The 15,113-nt window shown below is 44.1% G+C and overlaps 1 protein-coding gene across 2 annotated transcripts in view; it reads right to left on the reverse strand.

Moving 5' to 3' along the window:
- Positions 1-15,113, reverse strand: part of cdh11 (cadherin 11, type 2, OB-cadherin (osteoblast)) — an 80,748-nt gene that overhangs the window by 43,376 nt on the left and 22,259 nt on the right. Inside the window, exon 2 of one of the 2 annotated variants that reach the window (XM_031841249.1) lies at positions 1,730-1,794. The gene's annotated coding sequence lies outside the window, so the exon portion shown is untranslated. Of the gene's footprint in view, positions 1-1,729; positions 6,009-15,113 lie in introns of those variants that run through there. The other variant, XM_031841243.1, reaches the window with a different exon arrangement.

Here is a 15,113-nt window from a genome sequence, read left to right on the forward strand (position 1 = left end):
CACACACACACACACACACACACACACACACACACACACACACACACGGGAACTATGTCAGTTTGCCTGCCGCCGAGAAGAGGTCATCTGGATGAATGCCTCTCATTATGGGATATGTGCTCGGATCCCCGGTTTGGATGTCAAGAGGTTAAACATCCAATCAGCACGCAGCGTAGCTAAACCTCTTCTGAAACCAAGATGCACAGCAAGTCACAGGGCGGAATCAATATAAGTCAACGAGGACAGCTTTCATAGGCAGCCCCGCAGAATAATCCTGGCAAAAAAACCCGATGGAGGGGGAGCCTAAGTCTTCGTTTATGTCCCACTGATATGAGTTTCTAAAGGACAACATTTAAGCCTCTAATACTTAATATATTATTATTTAATATCTTAAAGTGTGACCATTATCGTCACTTAGTGAGGCTGATTTTCTCATTAATAACTAATGTCTAATACTAGAGGGATAATAAGGAAAACCTACACATCAATCTAGTATACAGACGTGGAATATACTGTATAGCTATATTACTTATTTATTATACCTTTACTGTGTGATTACTTATTTATTATGCCTTTACTGTGTGATTACTTATTTATTATACATGTTTTGATCTTGTTTGTTGTACTTTCCACTCTGCAGCTGTAATCCTGCATATGTCCTCGCTGTGGACCAACACAGGATTATCTTGTTTTATCTTATATACGCTGCTATTGCAAGTCACATTACAGTATGTTTGCATACCCATAATCACACATTGTTAACATTAATATACTTCATCATAATATTCATTTTTACCTTTTGGTGCGTCAACATATCCGTGTAATATTAACTTTGCTGTTGTCTTCCACACCCGACAGTTCTTACAGACCTAAACTATTCAAAGGTACTCATTGTTGCTGTGTTGCTGTCTGACCTGCTGCCTCTGAGTCTCTCTACCTATTCGTCTCTTTCCAGTCTCCAGCTCTCCGCTGAAGGGTTAGAATATTCTGTTCTGAAATCGGCTCGTCAGCCTGCCAGCCACCGATAAACTCGCTCGGGATCGATTAGATCTGCCCTTAATCTATTCAACTTTTTCAGGCGAATGGGGAAAAAAGAAAGGAAAAAGAAATGCTTAGGATGGGAGATGTGAGGTGCGCGATACGGTGACTTTGGGAACACGCGCCCGGAGGTCAAAGGCATTGTGCGCCGCATTTTCAGGCACGAGATCATATTAAATATGCATTTTTACAAGTCCTCTTTAACACGCTGCTGTAGGCAAATACAAGCTAAACAATTTCCTATTAACCATGAAGGACGGAGATCATTACCGAGAGAGAGAGAGAGAGAGAGAGAGAGAGAGAGAGAGAGAGAGAGAGCAGATAAACAACACACCCACACAAATAATTATGGAATGAAAGAAAGAAGGAATGAAAGAATTGGAGATAAAGCTCTCAGTGTGCTTTCACCCATCACTCTCAGTTGCTCTCTGGAAGAGAAGGAGCCGCTGAAACTGAATGCTAAACAGGCAAGTGGGGCCTGATGTGTCAATGCCAATTCACAGGCCTTTTGATTCCACACACTGGGGCGTACGGAAGATCGGCGGTTCGATCCCCGGTTCCTCCAGTCCGCAAGACACCGAACCTCAAATTGCTCCTGACGGCTGGGCCATCGGTGTGAATTTTAAGATGAGAAAACACACACACACACACACACACACACATCATAGGAAATAGAAATGTCAGAACGCACCTTTAGCTCATTACTGGTGTCGGCTACGTTGAGGTTTTCTCCTCTGCACGGCGACACAGATCTGCCTGAGAGAGAGAGAGAGAGCTGGAATTAAGATTAATCACACATAAGAACTACCATTTATTGAAGAGCAAAGAGTTCAAAGACGTTGTGATGATGATGTAATCAGACGTGTTAATTAAATACACTGTATATCTCATTATGTCGTTGGAAGGGAAAGAGTACTACAACAAGGCTTGTATATGTCAGTGTATTTTTAGGAGGACATCAGTGAAAGTGAAAGAAAACAGTAAATACGATGTGGAATGTTTGGCTTGTAGAAGTAGAATAAGCTTAACTAAATATCGTATGCTAATTTAAACATTAGCAACTGAAACAAACCTCTTTTAACCTCTAAATGCATGTGAAGCTATTAGATATTCTTTCTTATCCGCCTTTCTTGAGCTCTCGACAAAGAACTTCCAAGTTTGACATTTTAAACCCAACAAAGACGGCAGCAGGCTGACAGCGCTCCAGCACAAATATACTGGACAGATTTTTGGATTTTCAAACAGTATTCAAGTTGCCCTCCAAAATGTATTGCGTTCCACTCTCTCATGGCTGCACTGTAGTAAAGCATGACCGGAGTGAGTAAAATACAAATACTATATATATATATATAATTCATGTTTTGACTCAGCCAGGACTGCTCTGAATTCACCAAGATGTACTGGATGTACAGTACAGCCGCCCGCAGCTAGTTTAAGACTTTCACCGCGCAGCCTGATGCACGAGCACCGAGCGGACGGACTGCGGCACCAACGTTACGATGCACCAAAAACAAGTTCAGCTGTTGCTGTTCACATTCATTACAGTTTACATCCCATCCCATCACAACAGCACATCTCATTGATTGACTGTCTTTGGAAATGTTACGTCTAGAACACGAGGTGGTTTTGACACATCCGATGCACACTGCATGCATATAAAATGTTACCGTGAGGTATTGCTGTCAATATTAAACTAAATCAACAAAAACAAATACTATAATAAGTATGGGTTATGCCTTTGAGCAACAGTACTGCATTATTGGCCATAAATGATTACAAACAGAGAAGTGTTTAATTGCGTGCCATCGTTTATTGAGATGAACAGACAGTATTTTTGTATGTATTGTATGAATAATGTCACTGGTTCACTCAACGTGGAGGCAAACTCTCAGAAGAGGATGACCTTCTCTTTTCCTCCAGTGATTGTATAACTACCAAAAAAACTAAAACGCCGGACACAGCGAAAGGAAACCCCAAGACACAAATCAGAGTGGCGTTCGCTCTTTGCTTTCACCTCGTCCACAGAGTTCATATCATCTGGACGTCTCACGTGTTTCTGCTGACGCGGCACACAGTGTTCAGATGTGAGCAGAAGTCAGCTCAACGGAGACCACCTGCTGAATCTCAGCTTTAACTAAAGCGCTTACTCTTACATCGTGTTTGCTTCACCACTACAATGACAACCTGATTGACACACGTGCGATTGGCCACCAGTGTTTTTTTTAAAGGAGCCACTGCCTTTATGTTTCCCAGTTCACCTGAGGTGTTGTCTGGGCAGGGAAATGAACAGGACACGCTCCATCAGTAACTACCAGTGCGAAGCCCTTGAGCGGGCCACTTAACCCCGCCCGTCCCGGTGGAGCGGCTCAGGGCCTGTGGTGGCGCTGAGTGGTTGTACAGAGCAGCTCCCCTGCGTCGCTGGGCGTCACCCAAAATGTAAAAAATGTAATTCGTAGGAGCATTCAACGGGCGAAGGGTGAAAAAAAAAAAAAAAAAAAGCCGTCCAACATCACAGGGTTTCTCTAAAAGTCCCCCTCCATCTTGTAATTATGTGAGTGTGAAGAGTTGAGGCGACAAAAAACCCCGTGAGGGAGATATTTTATAACGTCGTAATGGCTAAATATCAAAAGGCCAAAAACGGCCTTTATCCCCCGTCTGTACAAATGTGCAGCGAGAGATCACACAGCTCCGAGCACCGAGACGGTAATAACGAACCTCCCCTCCATTTGTAACAGGAACTGAAGATGAGCAGCAGCAGCTTTCAGAGGAGAAGACGTTCGTAAGAAGTTCAACGTGTGCATTTGATACATTTTTCAGACAATCGACCAGATTGGAAAGACAAATTCTGATGTTTGACACCTTTTACACCTAAAACATTTATACATCAGTTGTTTGAAAAGTGCTGCTTTCAACACAACTTTATTGCATCACTCTACACATGGTGAATCAACAACTTGTGTTTAGTTTCAACCAGGTATTTCTTGTAAATTATGTTTGCGGATGCATTTTATTCTCTTCTAAAAACACATGGGGGAAATCCTCAATACGTTGCTCAAGCACTTACAAAAATCAAGAAGACTTTTTACTAATGCAACACAGCTCATCTGTAAATCAAGGAGGATTTGGGGAACACAGAGTTTTCTCAGTTTCTTTCCCCCTAAAATATCCAATTAACACGAAGGATGGATTAACTCGTTTGCGATACAAGAAAGTGTCAGCAGCAGCAGTGCAGTCAAATTTACACCACCATCGGCATGACGAAGTGCCACAAAGACCTTCACCATCAGCAAAACATTTCACCAAACCCTTAACATTGAGTCTTTGTGGAATCCCTCCTGTATAACACCAGCCATCATCGTCATCATGCTATCACTGTTATCATGCAGCAGCTCGGCCTGCTCTGTGTTCAGAGAGCGGGGACTCATTTCCTCTTAAGAAGAAGAAATGGACCTTTTCACAGTACTTTTTTTAGTACTTGCAGCAACACGTGCTGACGCAGCACACAGCGCCCGTAGCTACGCCGCCGCCGCCATCTTTTAGAAGGAGGCATGCCGCCTCGATGCCCCGCGCTGATCATCACTGTGTGACATGAGCGGTGTGTCACTGTGGAATTATACCAATCGCCAATTGTGCCGTCGTTATTATCACTCTGCAGCTAAATCCGCCCGCTTTGTATGCGGACACAATTGAGCTCATTCCAACCAGAAAATGACAGCTCGTTATGTGAGGGGGGTTAAAATGGGTTTCGCCGTGTTGTGGCGTTTGCGAGGGGCCCTGAGACAACACCGTCAATACTATAAAGCGCCGTCTGAATTGCTTCTCGTGTGAAATGTGCCGCGCATGAATAAAGGCCCATTGATCGGTAGCAAACAACTCCGTTGCGTACATGTTTCGCTACACGCACACGGGCGTCCAGAAGGTGATGACATTGTGTATTGATGTGTTTTTGATGAATCACATTCATATCTGAGGAGTCATTTTCCTCACAATGAGAACCCGACGGGTCTGATGTTCTGTTTCGGCGATAAATAACAGTCGAGATGCGAACATTTGAGATGCTGTTATGATGTATAGATAGATGACTGCACTCCAACGGAGTCCTGGGTGTGCAGATTGAAGTTGTGGCTGCAGTGTGCGTCCCTAATAGGACTGTTGTGCGTCAGTCTGTTATCATGTTGCTCTAAGCAATGCTACCTTCTTCTCTCTTGCCTTTTTTGTTATTTGTCTGTGAATGTTGTAGGCATGCCGAACTGCTCAAACTCTCTCGCTCTATCACACACACACACACACACACACACGTACATGCATGCATGCAGTATTTGCGCACACATCTCATGTGCATGTAAATAGACAGCTTGAAATGCAGTGTCGCGACTGTCATTAGCTAAAAGGCCCGGAGCTGGAGTGAGACCAGAATAATTATTCTGATTACAGTCCTCTCGCTGAGCTCTATCCAAACACATTACACTCTCTCGGATTAAAATCTGGTGTTTCATCTAGTTTCCAAATCAAGATGCTGGGATTTACTCCATGATAGCAGCCAAGAGGAATCTCAACACGGCCACTAAAGCTGGAGAGAAGCCTCATTCTATGCTCGCCTGTAAAGGCAGACAGTCCTTCCTGATGGTTTGTCTGGTTATGGTCTTGTATAAACTTCTGGTGAGAGTTTGTGTTCACGTGTTGACGTTTGGCGGGCAGCCTTTCAGTCATTTAGTAATCCTGTATCTGTATCTGTAGGTTGCATTTGCAGTTGTGTGTGACATATTTATATGCTAATTTTGAAAGCAGTGTGTGATTTGCTTTAGATTAGGGTTTGGTTATGTGATGAAGTCATGAATTGAGTTCAAGGTTATGTTTTTTTTTATGTATTATTTGAAAGTTACAGGTTGATTCTGTTGGCCCCTGTGGACTAAAGTGGTATTGTTTCTGAGCACCAGAGTCCCTTTAGAAAACCTCTCATTCTACTGCAGCAGGGTCTGACAGTCTGCTCCTCTCAATCCTGGTTCTGGTTCTCCCGTGCCTCCCTTCCCTCCAGCGGGTCCAGCAATACGTCCTGGGTCTCCAGTAGCGTGGTGTCGGTGTTGACTCCCAGAGAGGAGAAGCTCTGCTCCTGGAGGAGGAGGAGGAGACGCTGCTGCTGCCGGGAGCTGAGCTCTCCTCCTCCCTCCGGAGGTCCGACTGCAGCGATTTTGCTGGAATCGGACCTATCGGTCCAGACAGTTTAGAAATGGTAAATCTCCTCGCTGATGGTCTCGTTTTGTTATGGAGCTCAGAGACGTCAGTATTAAATTGAGAGTTTCATAACCAGTTAAAATAAACATTAATACATATAATATATCATTTTTCACATAAGACTGGTCCTTTTGGAGCCATGACCAGTTGTCCAGAGTAGAGATAAAGTTTGAAGCCTATCACACAGCTGCTGCTCGCTGTCTTTATCGGCCTGTATAACCGTTGACCTTTAATGGTGAAACTTGGCTGCATCCGAGAGCCCTGAAGTCCTTCTTGACCCACCGTCTAGAGACGCATTTTGACCTCTGCAGACATTCTTGACAATAGTGGATGGTTATTTGGAGGCGCTTGTCATTCAGGACTGTCCTGAGACGTTCCTCTCCACCACTAACTGACCGCAGCAGGTTTAACAGTCATTCCTTTTCTCGTGGCTCCTTTTAACAGCTCGCCGTAAAAACATGCCCGACTGAAAATGTAATTTACAAATGGTACGTTTGATAGCAAACAGCTTAAAACACCAGTGATATGTACTCATAATATCTCTGAATGGGTGTTTGTTTTCTGTTTGTAAGAAAGTGATTATACGCATGAATGTGAGGGTGAATGTGAGCTTCTAACAGCGAGCATGTGTTCGTGGGTTTGATGCTCTCAGTACGACTGGGGTGCAATGATGCAAGCAGAATGTGATAGCGGCTTTGAGGATCAGCACAGTGGATGCAGCTGGCGGCCACACACACACACACACACACACACACACACACACATATATACATGTATTGGCTGGTGGGACTGGTGGATCCCAGCTGTGTCGGTGTAATTCATGCGCCAGTATGCATTCACAGGTGCCCGGGCACATGGACAGACACACACAGGCACATTTTCATTGAGTGAGTGTTTACAAGCTGCTGAAATGTTACCACGTACCGGTCCGTGCACATGTGTACCTGCACTCGCACGTTGCCCGTAAACTTCCCTGCATGTTGTCACATTAGCGAGCATCGTGGGAAAAAAACCTCAGCATGAGCCGAGCGACGGGTCAGCAATTTACAAGACCTGTCTAAATTTGGCACCGGTGTATCTACTGATGTGACTCTTCTTTATCTGCACTCTGTTAACTTATTTTTGGTGCACAGTTCCTTTCATATATTTTATCTTCAGGCCAACATCCTCCCCCTCCTCCTCCTCCTCCTCTCACCTCCTTTCTGACTCATTGCTGAGTCTAAAATAAAACGCTGCACAGGAGATGCAGGTGCAAGTGGCGGGCAGGTACTTGACAGAGGATTGGCTCGTAACTATCGGCCCATTCTCTTCTCTTTCCGTTTTTTTTATTATCTTTGAGCTCAGACGTCCTGCTCCCACAATAGTGCTACTCCTACAACATTTGCTCTAGACAGCAGAGTATTTTTCCGCTTCCTCATCTGAAAATACAAGCCAAGCTGCTGTCAGAGGCTCTGAAATAGCTCTATGTGGTGAGAGACGTCTGAACGATAGAAGTCAGTATGATTTGTTTTCTCCATCTCAAGTCGGTAGCAATGACTTCCAGTCTACCCTTGGAAACTGAAGTCTTCATGTTTGTTATTTAATACTGAAATGTAACTACTTAAAAGCTTGTGCAGACAAATAAGTTCATGAGATACACATGAGCTAAATTACTTTAAGCTGGTGACTGAACTCCAGTATTGTGCATGCAGTTTTAAAGTTTATATTTGAGAAAAGAGACACATATTCCATTACGCTTTCTCTTTGGCCCTGTCCACCAAAATAAAATCTTCCTTTTGTCTGACCAAATCAAACTAGGATTGAAAACTGCTTGTTTTGTCCGATCAACAAGCTGATATGTGCAGATATTCAATTTACAACGTCATGGGAATGCAGAATGTGTCTGTTCCTGTCTGTCCATCGACTAATCAATCTACAGACAAACACTCGATCATAATGTCATGGAACACAAATGTGTTAAATAGTATAATTTAAATGCGTTTTCAAGCTGCAGTCACTTGAAAGCACTCGGCACTATCGCTAAATCTGCAGAATATGTGAACAGCAGGCGTGGGTGTGAGGTCACCGGCAGACATGATGATGCCTTTTAAAGCAGAGTTGGATGTGAACAGCCGTGGAAAGGTGGAGAACCCCCTGTGGTCAGAAGAGTTTTCTTCTTCTACTATGGTGGAGATCCACTAAAATCCAGCCAACAAACGGAAAGACGCGACGTCACCCCGAACGGTCCGGTGTAGGGGCGAGGCTCGGTTCGGGCTCGACTATTTTCAACATGGCGGCCGATCACAAACGTTCTCATTGTATAGCTTAACTGTGCAGTAAAATGTGTTTCTGAACAGACATTTGAGGTGAGCAATGGGCCATGCAGTAACCGAATATTGATTTACTTGTGATCAGCGCTGCCTATAGTTTGACTGTTTGACCTGAGTTCCGTGAGCTTCGGTGTGGCTTCGCTGCGGTCCATGGGCGGATTTCAACATGGCGGCCGGGTCACAAACTTTCTCATTTTACAGCCGAACAGTTCGCTTAAATGTGTTTCTGGATACAGGCAGACACTTCTAGACACACAAACACACTCACACACACTGCAAACATAACAAGAACCCTGATGTGCACACACACTCATCATCAACCCAACATTAAACCTCAGCGTATTACACAAACAGATAACGAAGGAGTGCGTCGCTCGACGACGTGACGGAGGAAAACAGATATATTCCAGTTGACATGTTGACTTAGAGAGACGGAGAAAAACAAGCAGGAGTCATTTAAGTGACAGGGAGGGGAGGAGGGATAAAGAGCATGGGGGAGAGATGGATGATGGATAAAGAGGAGGAGGAGGCAGGAGAGAGAATAAAATATGCTTTTTTACCTATTCAGTTCTGCATGGCTGCGCCGCATGTGTGTGTACACACACACACTCAGTTATGACTCGCCTCACGTTGATGATTTTTATTTAGATAGTCTGTTATTGTATGACACGCTCTCTTACTCATATAGCAGCTCAGCCACACACACACACACACACACACACACACACACACACACACACTCACACACACACTCAAAGACGCACTCACATGAATAAATAATGATCTCTCACTACTGTATCTTGACACAAGCTCGGCAGTGTGATTTCACTCTTTAAAGTCTGTTTGGAGCATAAAGCCGGCAGTCTGAGCTGTAAGTGAAACCACTCAGTCAGATCAGAACATGGCTCCTACTGTCACATGTAGAGATAAAGACATGATGTCCATTTCTTACATGTTTAGGGGGAACATACCACCATCTCTGGAATATTACCCAAAATGCCGTTCATTCTACGTGTGAATCGAAAAGTCGATGTTGATTTGTCACGTAACTTGCATACTTCTGAAACATCACTTCCATCGTTATTTTAACCCGTCCCACCATCTGTTCCTCAACCTAACTAAGTAGTTTAGTTGCCTGAACCTAAGTAATTAGTTTCCTGTGAAGACGGAAGTTTATTTTGAAAAGACTGTATCCATGTAACGAACAGAAGTTAGGTTGACTGTACTTGGAAAACGTACAAAACATGAGAACTTTTTGTAAGATATGGAAAGTACTGTATGTGGACACAATGATTAAGCTGGACGTTGACAGTAAAATTGCTTCGTGTTTGTTTTCTTCCTGACGATCACCGATCGGAGATCTTGGGGCTCTCCCGGCTCTTTATTTACCACCTCATCACATCGCGTCCCTGTAAACAAAGGCTATCACTGTCCTGCCCACTAATTAACAAGTCCAGTCAGAACGCTGCCCGCTCTGCCTCCTCGGAGAACCGCTGGCAGTCCGATGAATCACCGCATTCAAGCGGTCTCGTGGTAAAAGAGCAAAAAATGATTGAAAACCAAAAAAAAAGGAGGAATTCATGAGGCTGGTTGAGCAATGATACATGTATTAGCACCAGATGACATTTCCATCACCACCTCATCGATCACCTCGGGGACAATTCAAGTGTGTGTGTGTGTGTGTGCGTGTGCGTGTGCGTGTGTGTGTCATATGCAGAATCAGGCAAATGGAAACAGCTCTCCAACACACACACACACACACACACACACACACACACACACACACAGAAAAACACAAAAAGAAGACGATGGGGACATTTGAAACGGCGAGTTGTTGCACACATGCACGCATGTACAAACTGCAGACTATGAAGTTGCAATTCTTAATTTCTTGGTTTATTAAACTGGAAACTCCCCATCCTTTCTGCTGTTTTTTTCAACTTATTGAGAGTGCAGCTTCCTTGCATACTTGTTTGCAGTACAGCCACCATTGATTGTCACTAATATGATGCACACTCTCAGAGGACTTTGTGCAAGGAATCTGACCACCACAGATATCATGATTGAGTGCAGCTGTCTCCCTTTGTCGTACATCCTCCTGTTGTTTTGCATGATCGTCCCTCGCATGCTCAAAGGAGAGACGTGTGTGGACGATGATGAAATAACGGGAACCTCTGCAGCCTGAAACACGGTTGCAAGTGGCTCAGTGAATCTGGCCTCGACTCTCTGGCCTCCCGCTCGCTTTCTGTCGGTCCGTCTCTTGGTATTCAGCCGCTGCTCTCTCGCAGCTCAGACTCTCTTATCTAAATCTCCATTCAGACGGAGAGAGAGAGTCAGAGAGAGAGAGAGAGAGAGAGTGGGAGAGAGAGAGAGAGAGAGAGAGAGAGAGAGAGAGAGAGTCGGAGAGGGAGAGAGATAATACAGGTCACTCTCCAATGACAACTCTAAAAGGCATCTGGGGAGAGGAGGAGAGGGAGAGAGCAGAGCTGTATGGATTCCTGCTATAAGCTGACAGAACACACAGACTTAATAAGACGCTTCAAAGTTACTGTGCATCTGGTGATTTTCTCAGCTCGCGGCGTCTCAGCCGTTTATTTTAAGATCCACTAAAAGCCCGTGGCAATGATGAATCGGCAAAAAAAAAGGAAAAAAAAACAGCATATGCCTGAGTCATGGAAAGCTTTAACTTAAGAGACATGAACTCATATCTATGCATGACGCAATCTGCACCTTTTGGAACCATTTTGGTCATTTTGATGCCACACAAAAAGTAATTTTTCATCTTCAGGCTGCAGAATAAAAACATTTTAAGGCTTTTAATACGTTTGATTCTACCGTGACGTTCTTTTTCTTTCTCGGAAAGATTATAGCACACAGTTTTCATACTTTGATCCTTACTGAGAATAAAATAAATGCTCCCTGATGTCAGCTGATCATCGACCTTTAATGGCAAGCAGAATCAAACGTCCATCAACAGTGACATTACGTAGGGATGAAAGGAGGGGAAGTGGTGGGTGTGTGACTCGATGCCGATTTCAAACCAGTTGCTGCTGGAAATGTGAGTGAAAACAAAAAGAGGTACTTATGGTGATTATGAGATGATGAGAAATAATAAGGATGTGTTTTACATCAAACATACACAACCTGTCCTCTACCTAGCTGATGTATTTATTAATCATGCTGCAAGCACAGCACCGTCTTCTACACATATAACACATCGGCTTGTATTATGCTTTAACACACACACGCACACACGCACAAATGGAATAGAGGCTATGCAAAGCAGTTTAATATTTGCCACCCTCCCTTTCCACTCCTCTCTTCTGATTTTCTACTTGAAGGCAGGCTGATATAGATTGGGACTGATACTAAGCTACAGATATATATATATATATATATATATATATATACACACACACTGCTATTTTTGAGTTATGGTCAGCCCTAACCTGGAGCAGGAGTTGAAACGAGAGCCCATTAAATACGAGGATGTTAGTTTTATCTTCCAGCTCCTGCTTGAGTTGGTGGTGTGTGTGTGTGGGGGGGGGTTATAGATGTTCATTTATCTCTCTTGATTACTCTCGATCTCTCTACCTTTTACCTGTCTTCCTCCCCCCTCCCCCCGAGGCAGACAGTAAACTCCACGAGCAAATTGAATTTGGCACGTTCTCAAACTGCTGTGCGAATGAACGGCGTTCTCAGCTTTTGGGAGTCGCTGTGGGACCGAACGTGACTCGTCGCTTCCTCCAGGACAGACGGAGGCATATCAGAGTTGGGACGATTCAATAAAAAAGAGCCAAAAACAATGCAGTATGTTGTAGGCAAATATGTGAAGATGGTAAAAATCGGCCCGCACTGCAGCCATCAAAACCAAAACCAAGACAAGTTTACTGGGTTACAATACTATAAACCCACAAACAAATGAACCACGTCGGACCATTTACTGTTACTTTTATTGGCTCTGTGAGTGCGCATTGAATTGATCCACACCCCCAACACAGCGTTATATATTTAGCCCTTTCTCCCTCCTCAGCCCTCCTTTTGCTGCACGTCTCTCTTTGTCTCTCTGCCCACCTCCGCAGCTCTCTCATCCCTCCTCTCAGCGCTCTCTCTTCCCTCTCGTGGTGCCATCAGAGGGCCGTAACCGTAGAGCCAGCCTCCCTCCATCGTGTGCTATCTGATAGTTGGTATAGCTTAAGTCAGCCCTGCTGTCCCGGCTAAATGAATGTTAAAAGCCTATTGAGTTTCTTTGCCCGAGCTGCTATAGCTTTATATAGGTAATACAATGTGGTGTGTGTGTGTGTGTGTGTGTGTGTCTGTGTGTGTAATGTGATGCAGTCTTTTAATTTGAGAAAGGAGACACAGTCAGCAGGTAGAGGTTGTGACCTCTGCTTGAGGACACGCTGTCACCTAACATGGAATTGCTTTCAAGGTAAAGCAGCAGAACACGTGAGGCAGCCCGCCGGGTCAGTTCGTGGCTGCTGTTGTACGTTTGTATATTGTAAGAGAGCGGGGAAAAGAATAGCTTATTCTCCATTATGGTACCTCAGAAAATCAATACAATTCAGCTGCTGGGATGCTACATCTTCACCTGTTTTTATTGATACTTGAGGTGAAAGTCTCTCAAAAGAGGAACATGTGTCTCCCTTTGTTAATCTATTAATTCCTGGAGCTCAAGTAAAAACAAATACATATTTTTGGGGGAAATACGGGCAAAACTCTTAACTCGTCAAAATTAGCTTTTGGTTAAATTGCCACTTGGCTTTAAATCCAGACGTGGAGACCGACCACAGGTCTTATAACCTGATTAACTCGGTCTAAGAAGTCTTTTAAGTTGCTGTTTTTTGAGGCCACAGACAGAAAGTGGCCGTCTTCTTGGCAGTAATGACTATGAGAATCACTTGAAGAGAGCTGAGCAGCGGCAGTAACTGGATCAATGAAGAGTATGCAGTTAGAGAATAAGGGTCGCAGTAATCAATTAGACTCCTAACTGCTGCTGGAATGGTGAAACAGCAACCGCTGGAGAATCTCAGTCCTGCTTTCTGAACTGTTTTTAGTTGTCATACATTCTGCCACTGGCCACTTTCTTCATTCCCCACATCTGTTCTGCCATCACAAGTTTGACTTTTTAATCATTCACATTTCATAGTGTTACCCAACTGACATGTTTCTGTATTGTAAAACCGAGACAGCATCAGGGGGATTCAAAGTTTAAACATTTAACATCCCGAGGCGGCACAGATTGAGGTCCATTTCCTGTGCCCTTCACTTTTACTTCTGCCCTCATTCTGTGTTTCCTCTGCTTTGCCATCAAGCGAGGGTCCAAACAGGCTGCAAGTGTCCGATATTTTAATTGGCTGCATGTTATGTCACCTCTCACCCAAACTTCTTTTTTCTTCAGTTTCCTCTCCTGTCTGGACGCTTAACTACCTGTGAACCAAGTGTGACGTTCGGAGGGAACCAGACGCCGTCCCCACATGGTCACACAGCAGGTGTTCGGCCACCTCCGCGTGAATCAGTGGGTTCGTTTTAAATTTAAAGACGCGCGTCCCGTCTCTCCGCACAGTCGCCGATTCAGCTCATTAGCCGTTTGAGTGTGAAAAATGCCCAGTGGTGTTTTTTGTCATTAAGTATTGTCGCTGGTGGGTGATTCTGTTCCTTTTTTGGAGACATTGATTAAGCTTTAATGCAAAGAATGCACAACTATAGGAAATCACAGCTTCCCCTCTTTTGCTCTCCTGTTATTTATTTCTCTCATCATTGTATGTGTCCTGCCCCATAGCCTGGACCGAGTATCATGTCAACAGTCACGCACACACACACGCACACACACACACACTCACACACACATGCGCACACACGCGCACACACTCCCTCAAGCGTCAGCCACGGAATTGAAAAGCCACTTCAGAAAAAAATAATAATAATAATGGAGCTGTGGCAGCCCTGCAGCATGTATGTGCATGTGGTTTTTTTTGTGTGTGCGTGTGTATTTCTAAGTGTGTGTGTGTGTGTTAGACAGACATCATGATGGTGTGCGCTGTGATCTGCATCTGCACACGATCAAAACGTGAACTCCCAAATGAGGCCGTAATGGGTTTTAATGTCTTCCCATATGGATTTCACATGGACTAATTAATTTACATATTTCATTCACTTCCAAGTTAAAGTGTTATCCAGAATGACTCATAACGGCAGACAAACTGTTCTATTCATTGATCGTTGACGCTATAAGCAACACATAGCGGCCAGAGCCGCTGTGCACTCTCTGAGGATAAACCTGTGAGAGCAGGAAGTCACGTAAGACGGAGGGAGACACATTTAAAAATAAAAGAGCTTATTGGTGAAGTAGCTTAGGATTGTCTTTTATCTGCCATTATTCAGATGCATCATTTAGCCCAGATTTAAAGATAAATAGAAGGAGGGAGAGAGGGAGAGGGAGGGAGGCCGCCTGATGAATAACCCATCTGCCTGTCATTACTACTACAGCTACTATCACACACACACACACACACACACACACACACACACACA

Source organism: Anarrhichthys ocellatus, unplaced genomic scaffold (genome assembly GCF_004355925.1).
Source record: "Anarrhichthys ocellatus isolate YVR2014 unplaced genomic scaffold, GSC_Weel_1.0 scaffold3, whole genome shotgun sequence".
Classification (NCBI taxonomy): Eukaryota; Metazoa; Chordata; class Actinopteri; order Perciformes; family Anarhichadidae; genus Anarrhichthys; species Anarrhichthys ocellatus.